Source organism: Lactuca serriola, chromosome 7 (assembly GCF_051521515.1).
Source record: "Lactuca serriola cultivar US96UC23 chromosome 7, Lser_US96UC23_V15, whole genome shotgun sequence".
Classification (NCBI taxonomy): Eukaryota; Viridiplantae; Streptophyta; class Magnoliopsida; order Asterales; family Asteraceae; genus Lactuca; species Lactuca serriola.
The window spans coordinates 39,795,724-39,817,550 of NC_136414.1; the positions used below are offsets into that span (position 1 = coordinate 39,795,724).

A 21,827-nucleotide genomic window follows, 5' to 3' on the forward strand; every position below is an offset into this window, starting at 1 on the left:
TAATCCTCTATTTCCTATATTTCGTATTTTTATATTTTATCTAGCTTTTGTACAAATTCAACTACAAATATCATAAGTTTTAAATATGTGATGAATATCAAGCAATAAGGTGCATAGATCGAATTAGAAACTTGTTAAAAAATACAAAAAAAAAAAAAAAAAAAAAAAAAAACACAGAAAAATATAATCATTTATCTGTTAACATTTAAAAAACTCTTACATTTTGTTTATATGTAGAAAAATCCTTATATTTTTAGTTACCTTTCAAATTTAACTAAATATTCGTTTTTTAAAGAAGTTACTTGTTGTTTTGTAACATGAAATTTATCTTGTTCATATTTAGATTGATATTGACAAAAAAAATAAGCGATTTCACTTAGTTTTGTTTGAGTAAATGACCATTGAATAAATGATCTATTTTTCACGGTTTACCTTATACAAGAGGCAACGTCACTTATTTTTGTTTCCATGTTAACATAAAAATGAAAAAGTTAAATGACATGACACAATACAACCAGTAATTTCTCTAGATATTTTGGTTAATGTGAAAGGTATCTGAAAATATAAGGATTTTTTTATATATAAATAAAATATAAGGGTTTTTTCGAATGCTTTTTTCTACCTTTTGTCTTAAAAAATAACATTTGTTTCCATTAAATCCTTTGGTATATTTCAATAGTATTTGTAGTTTTTAGATTATAAAATATAACATTTTGAGACACGCATATTTGATAAATAACCAACTGTAAATTTCTAGGTAGAGTTGTATCAAAAAACTCATTTTTATTCATATCATGTATAAATATGTGTTGCATCAGCTCTCCAAACTAATAAAGTCGAAGGCGTTATGGTATTGGAAAACATTAGTATGCATAAAAATAGAGGTGATTAGATGGACCTGGTATTGTGGTAATGAGTCAAATGTGCATGGGTTGGACCGTAGGAAAGAGGTGGGTTGATAATTGATTTGTCATATTGTTTCTTATATTTTTTTCTTTTCAAAAATATATAATATACAAATTATTATTATTATCCGAATAATGCTAATCATTTCTATTAAACCAATACAATTAAAACCAATACTATTAAGAGCTAACCGCTAAAATGATTCGAATCATCTTTCTCTATATCCACAGTCAACATACAAACACTAATCATAATTTAACCAAGACAAAACTTCTTTAACTTCTTTTATGAGAAAGGACTAAACAGAGCCCTGAAGAGGCATCTATTTTTATGTGTTGTTTGTTGTTCTGAAGTCAAAATGTTTGCAGTCTGCAGACCGTATCTGCAAGCCTCTGTAACAGAGAGATGGACCAAACGTCTGCAGTCTTCAATAAGAAGTCTGTTTGTTTTTTAACATCTGCAGACTGTTGAAATAAACTGAATTTCAAAAAAAAATTCAATACACAACGATTATTTTCAACAATAAAGAGTATTTCCAACACTATTTTTAGCAAAAAAAAAAATGACTTTTTCTAGCACAATTTTCAAATTTTCAGCACTATATACATATTTTCAGCACTATTTTCATTAGGAAAAAGCTTGATTTTCGGCAACATTTAAGAAGAATTTTAAGCATGAAATGTTATTTTCAATAATATTTTCGGATCAACATCCAACAATTTTAAGCAACAAAAAGCAATTTTAGCAAAATTAAACATGTTTCAGTACATTAAAGAGTTTTCCAACAAGAATAAACATCAATTTCATGTTACAACTAGGAAAAAATGTAACATGAGTTGCATACCTATTTGGAGATGAGGGCGTCGACGACCGGTGATGAGGTCGTCTGTCATCGGAGAGGAGGGTAGCGGTTTTGATTGAAGATGAAGAACAATGAAGAACAGTGGTGGAGGGAAGCAGGGAGGCTTCGAGGGTAGGAGGCGTCGAGGGTGGGAATTATCAGACGAATGGAGGCGTGAAAGAGAAAAGAAAAGAAAATTCGTGTTTTTTTTTAGGTTAAAAGCATTTATGCAGACCTTAGAAGAGGTTGGTCCATGTCTATGTGGTGAAGACCTCGCGCAGACGTTTTTAGATCTCCGCACTTTGAAAAAACAAACACATTGCAAGGACATATATTTGCGCGTGGTTTACGAGGCGCAAACAAAAGTGATTGTGCAGATCTGCAGCGAAAAAAACAAACAACCCCTAATCTAAAGACGAATTGAGAATCACATATGAGGTAGTTGGTGTGAGGCATATAACTAAAATTATGAGACATATCTCTCACTCTATCGACGTAGATGATTAAAAATGTGATTATTATTCATAAATTTCATTTATATCAAATTATCTAAAACATTATTATTATTATAGTTTTGTGAAGGGTTATCGGAATTCATTTTTCACAAAGATTAAATTATAAATTAGGAAGTAGATGCCTCTTCTAGGGGGAGCATGAACTATTTTTTCAACATTTTGTACTTTTGATCAACTATAACCCTTTTCAAGCTGACTTGGCAAATTTTTTTCAATGTGGCGGGACATGTAGATGGTGGCATGGCAAGTGCGCTTCTCATTTTTTATACACAAGAGGTCCTTGTGTAACATCCCGACTTCCAGGTATTATATTTTTCCTTGGAGCATATTTTTCCTTTGGAACACGGCGTGGTGGAAGCCTCACCACGGCGTGTTGAAGGACTTTTGAGTCGTGTATTTTTATGGACCAACACGGCGAGTTGATGAAGGGACACTCTTCATGTTGGCAGTTAGATGAGAAACCCTAAATTTTAGGGTTTTACACCCTATATAATCCCCTTAAGTCCCTAGGGTTGATCTTTTATCAGCCTCCAAACCCCCATATCAGCCCTTGTGAACCCTAATCGTCTTTTCCTCTCATTTGTGAGCTAGTGTGGTATTTTGGAGCATTAGAAGAAGAAAAGTTGGAAGAAGGAAGCAAGGATCTAGCATGCAAAGCTCTTATCTTCAATTTGGCACTCTTTTGGACCTTTGTAAGTGTCCAAGATCTGATTTTTATTCCCCTAGGTAGCTAGATCTTGAGTTTTGTCCCTTTTTATGCTTATTATTGGGTGTTGCAATGGATGGATCTCATAAAGCTTGCAACTTTATGAATCTCCAGGTCAAGGTGACCTTGTAGTGGTTTGGATATAGTCTTTAGCCAAGTTTTGATGTCATGCATGGAGTCTAGGTCATAGTTTCCCTTTTTAACCCATTTTGGGTTCAAGACATGCATTGGACATGCATGTCTATAAAGCACCAACCTTTGGGATGATTTTGAGGCTAGTATATCTTCTAGAAAGGTTAAGTTCCACATTTCAAGGATTTTGTGCTTAATGGTTAAGCCCTTGAGTCTTCAAGCCTTGTGGATGGGTTTTTGAATACTTGGAGTAGCCCCAAAGGATAAAGTTGGAAACTTTATCCTTTTTGATAGCTTTTGGAGTTTAGATTTGGGTCTTGGAGTCCCTGAAATCGTAGGAACAACCGAATGCATTAAGCTCGGGCAAACTCGACGAGTTTGCAGGCTAACACGTCGTGTTGACTGGGATTTTCCCAACCATCTGATTTTTATAGAAACTCGACGTGTTTAGTGGTGCACTCGGCAAGTTGGGTCAACATGGACTGTTGACCTTGACCGTTGACTTCGATTTTGACCATGGTTGACCAAGTTTGACTTTTGAGGGCATTCTGGGTATTTTGGGATTTTTATGGAATTAGTCACATGGTGGTTGTAGGCATTTGAGTCAAGAGCTCAGATTCGGAGTCAAACCTTATCAGTTCTACACTACTTGTGAGGTGAGTGTTCCTGTACTTGTTGGGTCGAAGGCACCAAGGCCATAATTGAGTATTGTTGTGATCTGTTAGATCTGTATCCTGGTAGATATGATGACGTTATGCTTAGTGATCTGTAAGATCTGCCTGTTTGTTTGTTGTCATGTTATATGTTTATGTGTAATGTATATGTCGACATGTTATGTGTGGTTGGGTTGAGGCGATGCTGCTTTGTGTTGAAGGCTAATAGACCTAGGGTGTCTCGGATAGACTGAAGGCCAGTGGGGCGTACCAGTCATGCCGAAGGCCCGAAGAACGTTCCAGATAGGTTGAAGGCCCGAGGTGGCGTACCAGTCATGTTGTAGGTTCTGTGAGCGTACCAGATAGACTGTAGGCCGGTAGGTCATTCTAGTCAGACTGAAGGCTCTGTATGCATGTTGTTTATTTGTATTATCCTGGTTTTTGTGTTGTGTTGGTACTTCGGGGGAGACTGACTAAGCTTTGGGCTTACAGTTTTAGATTATGTTTCAGGTACTTCAGAGGATCGCGGGAAGACGAAGGCATGATCGTGCACCTCCTCATGTTTCATTTCACGATTTTGGGATTTCTCTGATGTTGAACTTATTTTGGAAACAATTTGTAAACAATGATGGTTTTGAGTAAATTCTAAAAGTTTAAATTTTTTGAGAATTTTATGAATGTTACACCTTGAGGTCGTCTTTCGTCCCATTATCAATACGAATGAGCTACAATAATGACATAAAATATCAATGCAACTCTATATCTAAATGTAATTGTGGTAATGAATCAAAGATTATAGTAAGTTGGGAAAAGGATAACTCGGTTCGAAGGTTTAGGGGCTTCCCTAATTGGATGGTAATTTTGACTTCTTTATTTGACTTTTTAATTAACTTCGTTTTATTTAATATGGAATATGCAATATCTACAAAAGAAATGCAAGTACTTCCATTGGATTGACAATGATATGTAGATACTATGGTAAAAACATATAACAAATTGAACGCAATGAACAATTATAAATGTATAGGAATCTTGAAGTGGAAAATGAGATGGTTTCATACTAAACTATGGTTGAAATGTAGATAAATAAATGGATCTATAAAATTCGAGAATTGATGTTGATATTTAGAAAATGAGAATTAAATTTGAAAGCATTAAGTCCAAAATAGTTAAAAGTTTACGATTTGTATTTAGGGGTGTAATTGTAACAATTCCTCTTTACATATTTATTTAACCGGTTCGTGTATTTGTGTTAATGTAATGATATTTTTGTTGGATTAGTGTCTAAGTCCATAACTATTTTGGTATGTACTTGACCCGATGGTGCATGGTCCTTTTGGGTTGCCTTCACCAAAGCAACTTGATTGGAGAAATAAATAGAGAGAGAGGTTATTATGATTTATTAATATGTTATAAGAATAATATATTAAAGGAGAAATCATATTTTTTTAATTAATATTGGTCAATAATTAATTAAGAATTAATTTTGTGATCAAGTGTAATTAATTAAACTAGAGGGGCTGAATTGTAATTATGTGATAGTTACAAAATAAGGTAAGGATTATCTTATATATATGGTGAACGAATTTGAGGTGTAAATCCCTTAGAATTCGACTAGGATAAGGGTTTCTAGGACTTATCTTATGGTTGCTTGGTGGACAAGCAACTAGATAAGGATAAGGACTAAAACCTTAATCTTTACACCTATATAAACCCCCTAGGGCTTAGGAATTCGGCCAACCCTTCCCAAGAAGTCCTAAGGACGAATTCTAACCTCTCTCCTCTCTCTTTATACCTTCTCCACTTGCTTATGGTGTTTGTAAGCCATTAGAGGAGTGACACTTGTGACTCTAAGCCTTCCAAGGTCAATTCAAGGAGGAATTGGATTGTTATTGCTATATAACAATCAAGGTATGTTCTTAAACCTAATTACATGTGAATTTGGATTTCCATATGCTAGAATTAGGGTTTATAGTCTTGGATTCAAAGCATGTACAATAGAGAAACCTAGATCCAAGCATTAGGGTTTGTATGAGCACATAGGATGTCTTATGACTAAAACCCATCAGTGGTATCAAAGCCTTGATTGGTTTCTATTGTATTGATGCTTAGTATAACTAGAAAATTCGATTTTTTGCATTCTGGAGGCTGGACTCGCCGAGTCCATGGCTGAACTCGCCGAGTCCAAGGTGACTCGACGAGTCCAAGGCCGACTCGACGAGTCAACTCGTCAGAAGGAGGGTACTTCGGGATTTCTTGCTGTTTTTGCATTGGGATAATTACCTTATCATGTTAGATTAATATTAATCCGATTATATGATATATTTGACTATAATTTTAATCTAATTGAAGATATTTATCAATTAATAGGATAATTGTTTCCTTATAAGATAATTGATTAATTATTTTAAGTAAATTGATAAATTATTTTGGAAGAAATCATCAAATATAGATAATTATGTGATTAAATGTTAATTTGAATTATTTGTTATTTGATCCTTGTTGTTGTGAAAAGTTTCATATTTGGCCCTTAAGGTTTTATAGTTTAAAATTTGAACCCCAAAAGTTTTGTTGTTTTGAAATTTAAATAGTTGAAACCCTAATGTTTTGAAAAATGTTTCAAAACTTGCCCTCAAGTTTTGGAATTTAAATTTTGATTAAATAGTTTAATTTTGATGCATATTTAAATTCTAAACCCTAATGTGTTGAAATGTTTCAAAACTTGCCCTCAAGTTTTGGAATTTAAAAGTTGATTAAAAGTTTAATTAGGAATGTTAAATTCTAAAACTCTAAGAAGTTTTGAAAAGGTTCAAATCACACCCTTATGGTTTTATTAATTAATTAAGGTGTATAATTAAAAGAAGTTTAATAAATCCATAAAAGTTTAGGTCTACAATTTAATTGAATTAAAAGTATGATTGTTAAATTAGACCACCTAGTATTTTAAAAGTATAAAAATACACCCTATATTATATATAACATTAAAGGTCTAACATTATATATATGTATGAGTAAAAGTCAGTCTTACCGTTAGTAGGCCTCATTCACGAAGCTGGTCTATAAGGGGTGTTTAAGGAAATTGCCTATAAAATGGCGATTGAATGGGTATCCACTCTTACCCACCGCACTCTTGACTAGTGGAGGGTCGTTAGCCGAACGGGTAGGATAGGACAAAACCTTCCATTATAAGTATAATGAATTATTAAAGTAACTACATGTTTTCATAAAATTCCCAATCTTAGTTACTTAGGCAAAAGTGAATTGATGCAATTCCATGAAATTACACTTTGTGCCCTTGCGAAGACGTTAGTGGAGCGTGTGTGGTTAACCGACACACTAAATGGGTCTAAGCAAAGGTAGCAAAGGGTGACTCAATGTTTGTCATAGTTCGGTGGAGCGTGTGTGGTTTACCGGCACATCGAATAGGTGACTGTAACATGTGAGTGCACCATGTAAATTTGCATGGTTATTCACACCCGCTTTGTGATCCTCGGCATCCCAGTCACAAACAAGAGGGGCATATCGAGATTTAAACATGCCATTGAAAGTTAAATGAATCTCAAAGGATCTAGGAGTTTTCATAGAGTTAAAACTTAAATTCTTTTTCGTTTTTCGTGGTGGAAATTAGTGAATCGTCATTCACTTACCTTCAAATATTCTGCAATTAGGGTTACGACATCCCTCTCCCGAGTTGTAGAATATTGTGTTGGGTCCTAGCCTTAGTATCTCATTTGGGTGATTTACTAAGGACTCAATCTATCAACTAACTTGAATTCGTTTTCTCCCGTATTGTAGATGTCAAAGTTCGACAACTATGGTTTTCCCAAATCCCGTGGAACAAGCTTTCCACATGAAGATGGTATTCCACGATTCAATCGAGGAACAAGAAATCATGCTTCACTTCCTTCTCCTCCTGCTATTGTTCTCCCCAACCCACAAGATCGAAGAATTGAAAGGTTCAATATCACTAAAGCCCTATTGGAAATGAAACATGAAGATGGTAAACCCGTGTGTGCCCACGTTCTAGGAATGAAATCACACATTGATAGGTTGATAATGTTGGGTGTGTCATTCCCAGATGAGTTGGCTGTGAATTGGGTTTTGCAGTCACTTCCTGAATCATATAATGAGTTCAAAAGAAAGTATTATATGATGAATCATGACGACAACCTCATTGACCTAACTTACATGCTCATTGCTGCTGAATCAGAAATGATTTGGCGAAGCAATGGAGTGTATTTGTTGGAAAAGTCAACCGACCATACTTCCGAGGACGTTCTAGGAGAACCGACCTGCGTTTGCTGCCAAAAGAAAGGGCGTTGGATACAAGTATGCCCAAAGAGCCTGAAAAGTCCAGAAGATGGGAGAGTCAAAGAGTATGGCTGTGCTTCAGGTAAAATCTACCATCTAACTCCATTAAGTTCCTATTCATTAATCCTTAATACATAATGTAATAAGATTGCATTTGAATGTTTTACAGGATCGGTGAAAAGAAAGGAAGCTTGGTGAAAGAGCAAGATGAATCTAATCACAAGGAATGGATCTTGATCGCATGGACTTGAAGATTAGATTTTGAGCCTAGATAGTTATGATAGAGTTGTTAGAAATTTTCTTTTGAAATGCATAGTTTTCAATGGATTTTGCATTGTAAGGACAAATGTTTTCCGCTGCTTTTATAAATAAAATAAATTTTCGTTTAACTTATTTATTTATTTGTTTACTTCCTTGCAATGAAATCGTTATGAAAATTGGTGTTTGCATATTTCTACAACAAATGGATATGATTCTTATTTATGGTGTTTATGGAAACGTCGAGAATTTACCAAATAGGGAGAGTTTCTCATCGCCCAAGTTTCAATTGGACAGAAACTTGGAATCGTGCAACGTGGAGGCACGATGAATGAGAAATTTCGTATTTGGAAATTAGACTAATTCATTGACAAAGTGTCAAGTGAAGGACTAGGAGATCGAGTACACAAAGTTGTGTGTTGATCAAAGTCCACCATAAGAGTAACAAGATATTCGTCATGATTTACTAAAGGTTTAGTAAATGTGATTATACTTACAAGATTAAGTGTAATTCTGAATTGATTAAAGGGTTTAGATCAATAGCAGAACGAATAAGAAGAATCAAGTAGGCAGAAAGATAAAAGTTTCTCCATTCTAAGAAGATGGGAGAGTACCTTTTATGCTTTATGATAGGTCTTAATGATTAAGAACCATACCTCAATTGATCCTCTAAGTGATTCTTAGTACAATTGTATGTCTAAAAAGAGGAATCAAGAATTGAAGAAATGGTTAAATCAATAAGTCAATCATACTTCGTTCCAATAACAAGTCTTAAAGTTAAGATTGTGACATTGAGTGAAAGGTATTAAGAAGGTTTGTAACTTTCATTAAATGTGGAAAGTTGTGATGTCTTGGATAAGACAAAGACCAACTAGGACCAATTTATGAAGTCTTTTGATAAAAGCTACACTAACTCTTGAATATTTGTTTGTCAAGAAATGGTTTTTGACAAGAGAATCTTATATGTCAAGGAGTCAGTGGGAGTCTTAATGGTCTTGAAAGGTTTCAAGAACAAATCAAATAAACCTTATCGATCATCACTAGCCACGAGTTGAGGTTTACAACCTATCGTGTTGACATTATTTTGATTCTGTGCCAATCCAATCGAGTTAATTATGCATGTGAGTTCTATGAGTACTCATTTTGAACGCATAAAAGGCAAAGCACCTTAATCAATAGGAAAGGGTGAGCTGCTTAACTACTTGGAAGACATGGTGGGCAGTTGTGCTACCATAAAGGCAAGAAATTGAGATCAAGAAAGTTCGATCATTAAGAGTTTGAATTTGTCGTAAACCTTGGTTTTGACAAATCCACATGGATAGAAACACATACACCATTTAAAATCTAAGTTTCATAAGATTTCCTCCTTCATGAAAATGATTGTGAGAAAATGCTTTCACAAAGAAAGATTTTAAGAAGATAGTGATTGTAAAATTGCATTCTCGAATTCAATTATGGTTACGACATCCCTTTCCATAATTTGAATTGTGAAGTTTGGCAATTAGTCTTAATTGTTTAGACACACATATGAACTATCGAAGGCAAATGTGTATAATATCAAGAAACGTTGATAAAAGATTATCAAAGCACTAAGTATTAAAAACATGAACTTAAGAAATTCAATAAGTATTGTTTTCTGAAAGTTAAGATGTTTATGAATACATGTCGAAGCTAGTGGGAGCATAAGTGTTATGTTTTATAATAATCATCAAGATAGTGGGAGCATAAAAGTTATGATTATATGATTATTAAGGAAAGTATTGCAAGGTTAGCAATATTAATTATAGAAAACAAGAGTCATACTTTGCAAAGTCGCAATAGTTGAAGAGTTGTTTTGCTATAATTAAGGGAGAGAATATTATGCTTCATTTAAAATCTAAAGGTTTAGGTTGAGAAATGTTAATAAAATTTAGTCAAAGGTACAAAGTGTGTTCTTAAAATTTCGATTATGATTACGGCATCCCTCTTCACAATTCGAATTTTGAGAACATAGCAAATAAAACATTATGCGTCGTGTCCCATACGCTTCGGGTATAGGATCGATTGCAAATACCTTAATGTTTGACCATTCTAAAATTTTCCAAATGTCAAGCACATTTAGAGGGAAAAAGGACTAGAATCGGTTTAGACTAAAATAATTAAACAACTATCAAAGGACAATCCAAGTTCGACGAGGATTGGTCGCTTGTGAGTAGTTGGAAGTATAGTATTGGAAAATATGGAAATGTTTCCATATTGGATGGAGCATATCGACATCATTACGAATAGAAAAGATTCTATAAAGAATGAGTTGTCATATGGAACATATGGAAGTGTGTCCATATTGGAAATAGAATATTGAAAATCTATGTCTAGATTAGAAACTTCTATGCAAAAGGATTTTCAAAGAATGTACTTTGAGTGAGAGACATCACGTCTATGGAATTGTCTTGTAACAATCTCCGATAGAGGACTTTGTAATATCATTGGCAATAGTCTTTGTGACTTTGGTGCAGTGACATTACGAAAGGATAAGTTGCATAGAATGTTAGAATCTAGCATATTCTATAAGTAGCAAGAATTTGATATTCTTTCACTTATGAAAAGGATTTGGAGTTGTGAAATGAGAATGATTGGAAATGTGTTCAATGTGATCTATTTCACAAAGTAAGAACCATAGGTAAACATTGTGTGCATGCTAGGAGCATGGGACAAGTGTTGGAATTCAAGTAAGAAGTTGATTACCCGAAACGACAAATAATGAGTAATCAATATGGTGATAAATAAAAGGTGTTTTATTTATGCTCAAAGGGTTGAGGCCATATGGGATTAGTATTATTCTTGTGTTTCACATTTGCATGTTTTGACTTCCAGAATAATTGAGTTTATTAAGAATAATCGAATTATTCAAACGGGCCACAGTCGTTCATATGTTGGAAGTAGATATGAATAAAGACTGTCGTGAATTGGTGTGTGGAATGTCTAGAAAAGTATTAGACATAAGCAAATGTTTGCTGCAACGTTCATGAGTGCTTATGAATGTGATTTGAGCATTGGATTAGACCCACGCTCACTTGGATCACTCCATGGATTGTATCACGAGTGATTGGTGAGACGATAACATCTTATATTCTTGAGACCGAGATGTGTGAGTTGTATCTTGCAAATCGGTTGCACATTGATAATATGTAAACGCACCAGTAACTTGGTGTTATAAAACATATTGTTGTGTGTGATTTGGTGCGTGAGTAGAAGCAAGCATTGTATCAAAGTTTATCCGTTCCTTTTATCCAAAGTAGGATAAAAGCGATATCTTTGGGCCCCTCGATGGTTTAGTGATGACAAACGTAAATGCTCGGCCGGGCTAGGGCTAATTTGATTTGTTCAATTAGTCAGTCGTCATAAATCGGAATCGAGATATAGTACAAAGAGAATGATTTGAAATCATATCTCATATGATATCTAGAATGGAGGAATATATGATCCCCTATCTAAGGACACGCGTATTTGATATGATCAGAGTTGACAGCGGCTTTGGAAAGCTACGATTGCAGATCGGGATCCGAAGTCATACGCAAAATAGTTATTAGACTTATCCAAGTGGGAGACTGTTGGATTAGTGTCTAAGTCCATAACTATTTTGGTATGTACTTGACCCGATGGTGCATGGTCCTTTTGGGTTGCCTTCACCAAAGCAACTTGATTGGAGAAATAAATAGAGAGAGAGGTTATTATGATTTATTAATATGTTATAAGAATAATATATTAAAGGAGAAATCATATTTGTTTAATTAATATTGGTCAATAATTAATTAAGAATTAATTTTGTGATCAAGTGTAATTAATTAAACTAGAGGGGCTGAATTGTAATTATGTGATAGTTACAAAATAAGGTAAGGATTATCTTATATATATGGTGAACGAATTTGAGGTGTAAATCCCTTAGAATTCGACTAGGATAAGGGTTTCTAGGACTTATCTTATGGTTGCTTGGTGGACAAGCAACTAGATAAGGATAAGGACTAAAACCTTAATCTTTACACCTATATAAACCCCCTAGGGCTTAGGAATTCGGCCAACCCTTCCCAAGAAGTCCTAAGGACGAATTCTAACCTCTCTCCTCTCTCTTTATACCTTCTCCACTTGCTTATGGTGTTTGTAAGCCATTAGAGGAGTGACACTTGTGACTCTAAGCCTTCCAAGGTCAATTCAAGGAGGAATTGGATTGTTATTGCTATATAACAATCAAGGTATGTTCTTAAACCTAATTACATGTGAATTTGGATTTCCATATGCTAGAATTAGGGTTTATAGTCTTGGATGCAAAGCATGTACAATAGAGAAACCTAGATCCAAGCATTAGGGTTTGTATGAGCACATAGGATGTCTTATGACTAAAACCCATCAATTTTTGGCTTACTAGTAAATGATATAAACTAAAGTACAATGGTATAACTAAATCAGATCTTAGTTAACCAAATAAAAGGTAAAAATCATTAACTTCCATTAGTTTGATATGAAACAAAAAAATCATATGTATCCTATCAAAAGTAACACACTAGAAAAAAAGCTTTTCACTTCTCATAGATGATAGATAAATGTCAGTCATTGAAAGTCATGTCATAAACAGATATGACATGCATTTGGTCTATCATAAATTTACGACATACATTTATGACCTACAATTATGACAAGCATACACAACATGCATTTTACTACATATATTTACAACTGACTTTGTATGTCGTAATTCATAACATTTTTATAACTTCTTTACAGACATTTACGAAATTTTGTACCTCTTATTTTTGACAAATTTACGACATACATTTATATGTAACCTTTTTTTTGAAAATATATAAGATTTTTTCTATATTCATAGCAAATATTACTCAAACTAAATTACATATTGCATGTCTCATAATGCAAAATAAAATATCATACATATACAAAACACAAACCATAGTGTCAAATCTAAAAATATATTCCAAATTCATCAAAAGGTAATTGTTAAATACATATCACCAATAAATAAAGGTTGTAACATAAGTAATCCATTATTCACTCACCTTATCCAGACACCCCAATTCACTACTCGTGTGCCCGTATTGTTGAATGCTCTAAGTGGATCATGACTTCCACCCGAAACACCACCCCTATACACCCCTTTCGCTACTCCGACTATGCGAAACACAAGTGTTCTGCGATGTCATTCAATATATGGTACCAACAATGTCGTACATCCATAACACCTCCCAATCCAGCATGATGTTTGTACTAGTCGTTCTCGGTAGGACCACACCACTCCAGTCCACGAACATTATAATGATAGTGTACGTATACCATGTTTTGTGTGATCTTCTAGATAGACCGAGCGACTAACACCAAAATGGCTTAAGCTCTTTTTATAGGTCCTCTTTCAACCTAATAGGTTACTAAAGGTATCCGGATAAGGTTTAAGGCAAGTATCATAAACTACATAACGCCCCACAAGATTCAACAAATCATCATGTAAAACATGAAATTACATACAATCAATAAATATCATCATATTCACCAAATTCATCAACAATTCACCAAAGTATAGTCAACTATCATCATTTCAATTAAATTCATTGTAACACCCCGACTCTCAGGTATAAACTTCATAGTATTTTATTTATTTTAAAAGGTCTGCTCGACGAGTTGGATGCCCTGACTCGTCGAGTAGGAACGAATTTGGCCACGGGTTTTAAGTGACCAACTCGACGAGTAGGAGGTCACAACTCGACGAATTGGAGTTGAAGGATGAAACCCAAATTTTCAGGGTCTAACACCCTATTTAAAGGATCATTAGCCTCCCTTGGCCTCCCTTTACCGTCCCCTTGAGCTCTGAAACCCTAATTCACGTGTGCTCTCCATTTTGTGTGATTTTCAATCTTGGAAGGTGATTTGGAAGAAGAAGGCTTGAAGTATAAGAAGATTGGAGCATAGAGGAGCTTTTGGACCTGACTCTTTCGCATATTGGCATCATTTTGAAGGTAACAAGTCGTTACCTTGACTTTCCTCCTTCTATATTTCTTCATGTTTAAGATTAGGGCTTCTCTAGCATGTATGTGAACCATTTTCGGGTATAGACTAGGATTTGAAGTTGCAACTTCAGATATGAACTTATCTTGGTCTCTATAGCTATAAAGTTTCCAACTTTAGCAAGTATGAGCCATCCACTTTGAGTTAAACCCTAATTTGAGTTTGGATTTGGAATTCTAAGCCTTTAAGACCTTGCATCCACATAAAGTTTGCAACTTTACGTGGAATTTGTGCCTTAGGAAGATAGATCTACAACTTGGAGCTTTGGGGTAGCTTAAAATCGTCTGAATGAGTAATGGATTGAATGGACTCGACGAGTTGCATGGTCAACCCGATGAGTCAGCTGAAGATTGCCTGATGATGGTTTCTGCATGGACTCAGTGAGTCGGTGAGACGACTCGACGAGTCAGATGGGGTTTTCCCCGACTTTTGGACATGCTTGAAATCGACGAGTTGCCTGGAAACTCGGCGAGTCAACTAGGGTTTTATGACTCCGTGAGTTTTGGAAGGACTCAACGAGTTAGTGAACTGTACTCGACGAGTTGGGTCAACATGGACTGTTGACCTTGACCACTGACTTTGACTTTGACCAATGTTTGACCAGTTTGACTTCTTAGGACATTTTGGTACTTTGGAATTCATAGGAATAGACCATTGGTGATTATAGGTGTTGGGGTTTGAAGCTATATTTGGAGGAGTTGACAATATCATTCCGAGCTACTTATGAGGTGAGTTCTCCTCACTATACTCAAAGTTCTAAGGCACTAAAGCCGACCCTTTTTGGATTGTTATCCTGATAGGATATGTTATTATGATCTGTTAGATCACTATCCTGGTAGACATGATGATGTTTATGCTGGTATGATCTGTTAGATCGGTATCCTGGTAGATAGAATGTTATATGTTGTTATGATCTGTTAGATCGGTTTGCTTGTCTATAGACTGTTATATGAATATCTGATATATATATATATATATATATATATATATATTCACATGTTTGATTGGTGGTTGACGCTTATCTGCTTTGTACGAGAGCCAACAGACCTGGGCATTCCAACCCGATGGTTGTGGGCCGTGAGTATTTGTAACGCCTGTAGATACGGGCTAGTCAATTTAGAGACGATAAGCGTCAAAAATGACTTTCTGAGGAAAGATTATTTAGAAGGAGTAATCTTAACTAAGTTTTATTTTATGTTACGAGGTTTCCGAATATATAAAGAATGCTGAAATCGGAGTTATAACGAAGAAGTTATGACTTGTCGAAGTTTCACGACAGAACCGGCACAACACAACGCGACGTAAATAGTGAATTTACGTTAGAATGACATTTAGTTGTAACAATATAAACGAGAATCGAAGATCTTGTCGATAGTAGTCCGAAGGAAAGACAAACGAAAACGGACGTCAGACGAAGGAGTTATGAGTTTATAACGGAGTTTTCCTGTCCCGACCTACTAAAAATAATATAAAAATAACATAATAAAAATAAAGTAAAAATTAGCCAACGGAGTCTAAATGAAAGTTGTAGATCTTGTTTTTACCTACGCGTCAATATAAAGAACGTCGAAAACGGAGTTCGTATGCGAAAGTTATGAATTTCTGAAGTTCGGGGCGCGAAACCCCAAAACTGTCAGATACCACGACGTGGTAAGCAATGCCACGACGTGGAAAGTCTTCTGACACCTCCTGGAGTCCCCTAAACACAACTTATGATGACGCATGCAGCGACGATCAAGTCCACGATGTGGAAACAGTGCCCACGACGTGGAAAATGAGAAATTTGCCCTATAAATAGAAATCAACGGCCATCCGAGTTTGGTTGCTCATTCTCTCGTCTCTCACCCGTATTGCATCGATTTACGTGCAAAGAAATACCCCCGAAGCCCCGGTATCATCCCGAGACCCGAAGCAAGTCTCGAAGCCCGAAGATCCCGAGAAAAAAAGAGTTTCCGAGCCGAAGCTCTGCCTGCGAGAAGCCCGGTGTGCGAAGTGTATTCATGCGATGATAGTCTAACCCTTATTATGATTTACGAGTCCATACGATGTTGTGGCTGCGTAATCATGCGATGATACCCTAACCCTTACTAGAAACATATTGAGGGAGTGATCCCCGAATTAGTATTGTCTATGCGATGTAGGCAATGATCCTTAGGAAAATTTCATAGGAACAAACATATAAGGAAATAAGATGTAAAGAGATGAGAGGTAAACATGATATAGGAGATGACCCTTAGGATTACGAGTCCAGGTGATGTTGTGGTTGTGTATTCATGCGATGATAGTCTAACCCTTATTATGAATTACGAGTCCAGGCGATGTTGTGGTTGCGTATTCATGCGATGATAGTCTAACCCTTATTATGATTTACGAGTCCAGACGATGTTGTGGCTGCGTAATCATGCGATGATACCCTAACCCTTACTAGAAACATATTGAGGGAGTGATCCCCGAATTAGTATTGTCTATGCGATGTAGGCAATGATCCTTAGGAAAATTTCATAGGAACAAACATATAAGGAAATAAGATGTAAAGAGATGAGAGGTAAACATGATATAGGAGATGACCCTTAGGATAATATCTTTAGGGAAGATTAAACGAAGATAATGGGGATGTGTAATTGTGTTGATTGTTTGATGATTAAACCTAATATAATATTTTATTGTGGGTTGAAAACCCTATATGCTCACCAGGCCCAAGCCTGACCCACTCATGTAACATCCCCCTCTGGCACGTATCACAATATTGTCCACTTTGGGCCACTCGACACGAGGACTTCCCAGGGGGTCACCCATCCTGGTACTACTCCCGCCCGAGCACGCTTAACTGCAGAGTTCTTATGGGATCTGCTGCCCTCACGACTTTAAAACGCGTTGTCCGAGCACGCTTAACTGCAGAGTTCTTATGGGATCTGCTGCCCTCACGGCTTTAAAACGCGTTGTGATAAGGAAGGTATCCACACCCCTTATAAGAAATACTTAGTTCTCCTTCCCAGCCGATGTGGGATCAGATCTAACCCACTTTCACCCCCCATTATAGGGTTTGACGTCCCTGTCGAACACATCGACCCGTGCCCTGGCTCTGATACCATTTGTAGCATCCCCCTCTGGCACGTATCACAATATTGTCCGCTTTGGGCCGCTCGACACGAGGACTTCCCAGGGGGTCACCCATCCTGGTACTACTCCCGCCCGAGCACGCTTAACTGCAGAGTTCTTATGGGATCTGCTGCACTCACGGCTTTAAAACGCGTTGTGATAGGGAAGGTATCCACACCCCTTATAAGGAATGCTTAGTTCTCCTTCCCAGCCGATGTGGGATCAGATCTAACCCACTTTCACCCCCCATTATAGGGTTCGACGTCCTCGTCGAACACATCGACCCGTGCCCTGACTCTGATACCATTTGTAACATCCCCCTCTGGCACGTATCACAATATTGTCCGCTTTGGGCCGCTCGACACGAGGACTTCCCAGGGGGTCACCCATCCTGGTACTACTCCCGCCCGAGCACGCTTAACTGCAGAGTTCTTATGGGATCTGCTGCCCTCACGGCTTTAAAACGCGTTGTGATAGGGAGGGTATCCACACCCCTTATAAGGAATGCTTAGTTCTTCTTCCCAGCCGATGTGGGATCAGATCTAACCCACTTTCGGGGACATCCGATAAAATTGGAACGATACAGAGAAGATTAGCATGACCCCTGCGCAAGGATGACATGCACAAATCGAGAAATGGTATCAGAGCCAGGGCACGGTTCGATGTGTTCGACGGGGACGTCGAACCCTATAATGGGGGGTGAAAGTGGGTTAGATCTGATCCCACATCGGCTGGGAAGGAGAACTAAGCATTCCTTATAAGGGGTGTGGATACCTTCCCTATCACAACGCGTTTTAAAGCCGTGAGGGCAGCAGATCCCATAAGAACTCTGCAGTTAAGCGTGCTCGAGCGGGAGTAGTACCAGGATGGGTGACCCCCTGGGAAGTCCTCGTGTCGAGCGGCCCAAAGCGGAAAATATTATGATACGTGCCAGAGGGGGATGTTACAACTCAGTTTTCTTTGCATTACAGATAATGACACAAGATTATAGGTTGGTTGACTTGACGAGAGAGTGTGGATTATAGACCAGTAGTTATAAATAACTGTTGTAAGGTCTGTATTGTACTGTTTATGCTTTTGGTCTGTATTGAAACATGACATCCCAAGGTTTTATTAAAATACATTCTCTTTGAGAAATATTTTGATAAATGGTTATCATATTTTGTTTTTGGGACAAATTCCGCAGCTGTTTTGTTTGAAAAGATTACTCTGATTTTAAAACGAAGCATAAAAAAATCGGTCTTTTCGGGCCGTGAAATTGGGGATGTCACAGTATTCCATCCCGATGATGATTGGACTTGTAGTATGTGGGCATTCCAACCCGATGGTTATGGACCGAGAGTATTCCATCCCGAGGATGACTGGACCCGTAGCTTGTTGGCATTCCAACCCGATGGTTGGGGGTCTAGGGTATTCCAACCCGATGGTTGATTGGATCCATAGTATGTTATTTTTCATTATGTGTATATTGTTGTGTGTATGGGTATATTGGGGGTAACTCACTAAGCCTTCGAGCTTACATTTATCGATTATTGTTTCAAGTACTTCCGATGATCGCGGAAAGGCGAAGGCTCATCGTACAACTCCTCATATTCCATGTTTTTATGATTTGATTATGGGAAACTCTGACATTATAACATTTTGAAAACAAGTTTTATAATAAATAATGGTTTTGAAATATCTTAAAAAGTTTTTAATTTGCTTGAATTTTTATGGGTGTTATATTCATGCTACCATACCATAAACATTATAATCATCAAAGTGGAGTCAAATATCAATTTGGACCCTAAGCATGGAAACTAGAAAGCAATCATATCAAATTAACACATCAAACTCAAACACAAAACAATGACTAATTTTGACATAAAATGAATCAATGATCTGTACGAAAATGTACTTTGCGACTTATACATATTTAGTGAGTAAAACTACTAACTCACCTTAGCCTTGACGAATCCTTTAGTAACTTCAAGTTTTGAGCTCTCTTGAAGACGTCAAGACCTCGCCTAATCATATATATCATCAAGTTATTAAGTGCATTCAAAGTCTATAAGTTTAGCTTAACATATTTTAATTTTATATTGTATTTTTTATAATTCCAGCCATGACCACTGTTCAGTGTTTTAAGCATAAAATAGAATCTGTAACTCCGATTGAGCTGATCCTAGACTTTCTAAAAACTAGACTCGATTTCATATAACTTCATCAGTTTGAAGCATCAACCAATTCTACCCATATTTATAGCTACAACCATCGCAAAACGGGATAAAGTTGTTGTGCATCATTATGATATTGTCCAAAATCAAGAAACAAAAAAAGGATTTAGCCAAAGGGATTAAGATTACTAAAATTTCACCCATTTGGCCTTGAACAAGTGTATTAAGACCTGCATTGAGTACTTAATGAAAACACCAAAAAAATTATTGAAACTTGATTGAAAGTTTGATGCTGTAATTGCACCAAACATAAAACTCAACAATAACCAAATCAATACTCCATTATACTCCAATTCAAAACACATACTAGGATGACTCTTGGGTGGAATATAGGAAATAATTATGTGTCCTACAAAGATGTTATTTCAGCCCTTTAATTGTGGTTTAAGGGCAACAAAAATACAAGACAAAACAATCAAAACTTTCAAGACTTTTCAAACTAGATGTTGACATCTTTTTTCTATAAAACAACCACATATTAAACGATATTGCAAGACCTTTAGCAACTGTTTTGAGAATGTTAAAGAGAGTTCAAAACATGTATTGTATGCAAAAAAAATCACACACCAAAAACCCCAATGATTGAAGGTGAAAGAAGACGATATTTTGACACCAAATGGAGACAAATGATTCTACAACTCTAAACAATTCTTAAGCGCCATCAACAACATATAAAGATACATTTGGGTAGAATTTTGTTAGTAAACTAATCAATAATATGTCCCTTAAAAGCTAGAATTCGGCCATACCACCAATCACGAGAATTTAGAGTGATTAATTGAGCCAAAACACATAATCGGAGCTCCATATTCTCGCCTCTAGCAATTGAATTTTAATCATATGAGGAAGAAAGAATCAAGTCTTACCAAGTTGTATAGTCAATTTTAGTAGCCTAAAATACACCCTAAGAAACACGTCGATGCCTCCCTCACCTTGAAATCGACGCAACATCGCCTGCCTTCCTTCTCCTTCACATTCGATGTTGCTTTCTTTTCTTTCTCTACCGGTCGATGCATAAATCAAAGCCCAAGAAACGATCGGGTTTTGTTCTTGGTGCACGTAAGAAGTAAATGAAGCAGCAGAAACAGAATAAGCCTTCAAGACCCCTCGATTTCTATGCCATGGGGGTTAAAGCCGTTTTTTTTTTCTGATTGGTCCTTCGAGTTTTAGTCTTAAACCCCTCCTACCTAACCTTAATAACTTGGCATTTTAAGTTTAATAAATGACACTTCAACCCCTCAATTTCAATTAAACCTTTGAATGAATTATATTTATCCTATATAATTCCATAAATCAATTTAATTAAACCTTTAACTTTTGATTATTAAATAACATCATTTTTATTTAATTTGTTTTTTATAACCTTAAAATCAGAATAATCCTATGAAAATAAATATTCGTCTAACAAAAAGCTAACGTCGTTAACAAAAGGATTTCCGGGTTGTTACAGACTCCATCCCAATGCTAGATCTACAACCCTAAGTGCATTAAGTCCTTAATATGACCCTAACTTGCTCATGGACCCAAAATAGCCCCAAACATTACTCTTTTCTCATTCTCAGAAATCTAAGGACCATTTGAGAGTCACAACAAGCTTTGGAGTTCCTCAAACTCAAAGAGCATTCATGGAAGGGACCAAAAACATCTAAATGAGCCCAAACTTTAAACAAGAAGAACAAGGATCAAGATGTGAACTTTATACCTCCAAAAACTCCAAAATCTGAAGGGAATGAGGGTTCCAAGCTAGCTCCTTGCTTCCTTGCACCATAATAAACTTCCTTCTTCTTCAAGTTTCACCATAAGCCAAGAACAAGACCTCCAATCAATCAAACAAGTTCACAAACATGAAATAAGGCTAGGGTTTCATTGAGAGAGGTTGGATGCTGAAAATGATGCCTTATGTCATGAGTTAATGGCTTTAAATATGGAAGAAAATCTAAAAATCATGGGCTTAGGCTGCAACTACTATCACGTCGTGACAACCATCCCCGAAACACGATCTTTAATTGTCATGCCACGTCGTGACACCCTTCATGTCAGGTCGTGGCATATGGTTTTTCCTCAAAAACCATACATTTGACTCCTTTATACCATCCACTGATCCAATATGGGAAATGGGTGTTACAAATAACATTATTGTCC

At 36.3% G+C, this 21,827-nt stretch overlaps 1 long non-coding RNA gene and 1 other non-coding gene across 2 annotated transcripts; one reads left to right on the top strand and one right to left on the bottom strand.

Annotated features, from left to right (window-relative positions):
• Positions 1-1,081: 1,081 nt before the first annotated feature.
• Positions 1,082-20,825, bottom strand: LOC145062984 (uncharacterized). Its single transcript, XR_013687799.1, has 3 exons — positions 20,552-20,825; positions 19,410-19,475; positions 1,082-1,370 (listed from the first exon to the last, which is right to left on the bottom strand). It is a non-coding gene; the product is annotated as an uncharacterized LOC145062984 (long non-coding RNA).
• On the top strand, positions 18,014-18,119 carry LOC145065074 (U6 spliceosomal RNA). Its single transcript, XR_013688226.1, has one exon. It is a non-coding gene; the product is annotated as a U6 spliceosomal RNA (small nuclear RNA).
• Positions 20,826-21,827: the final 1,002 nt, after the last annotated feature.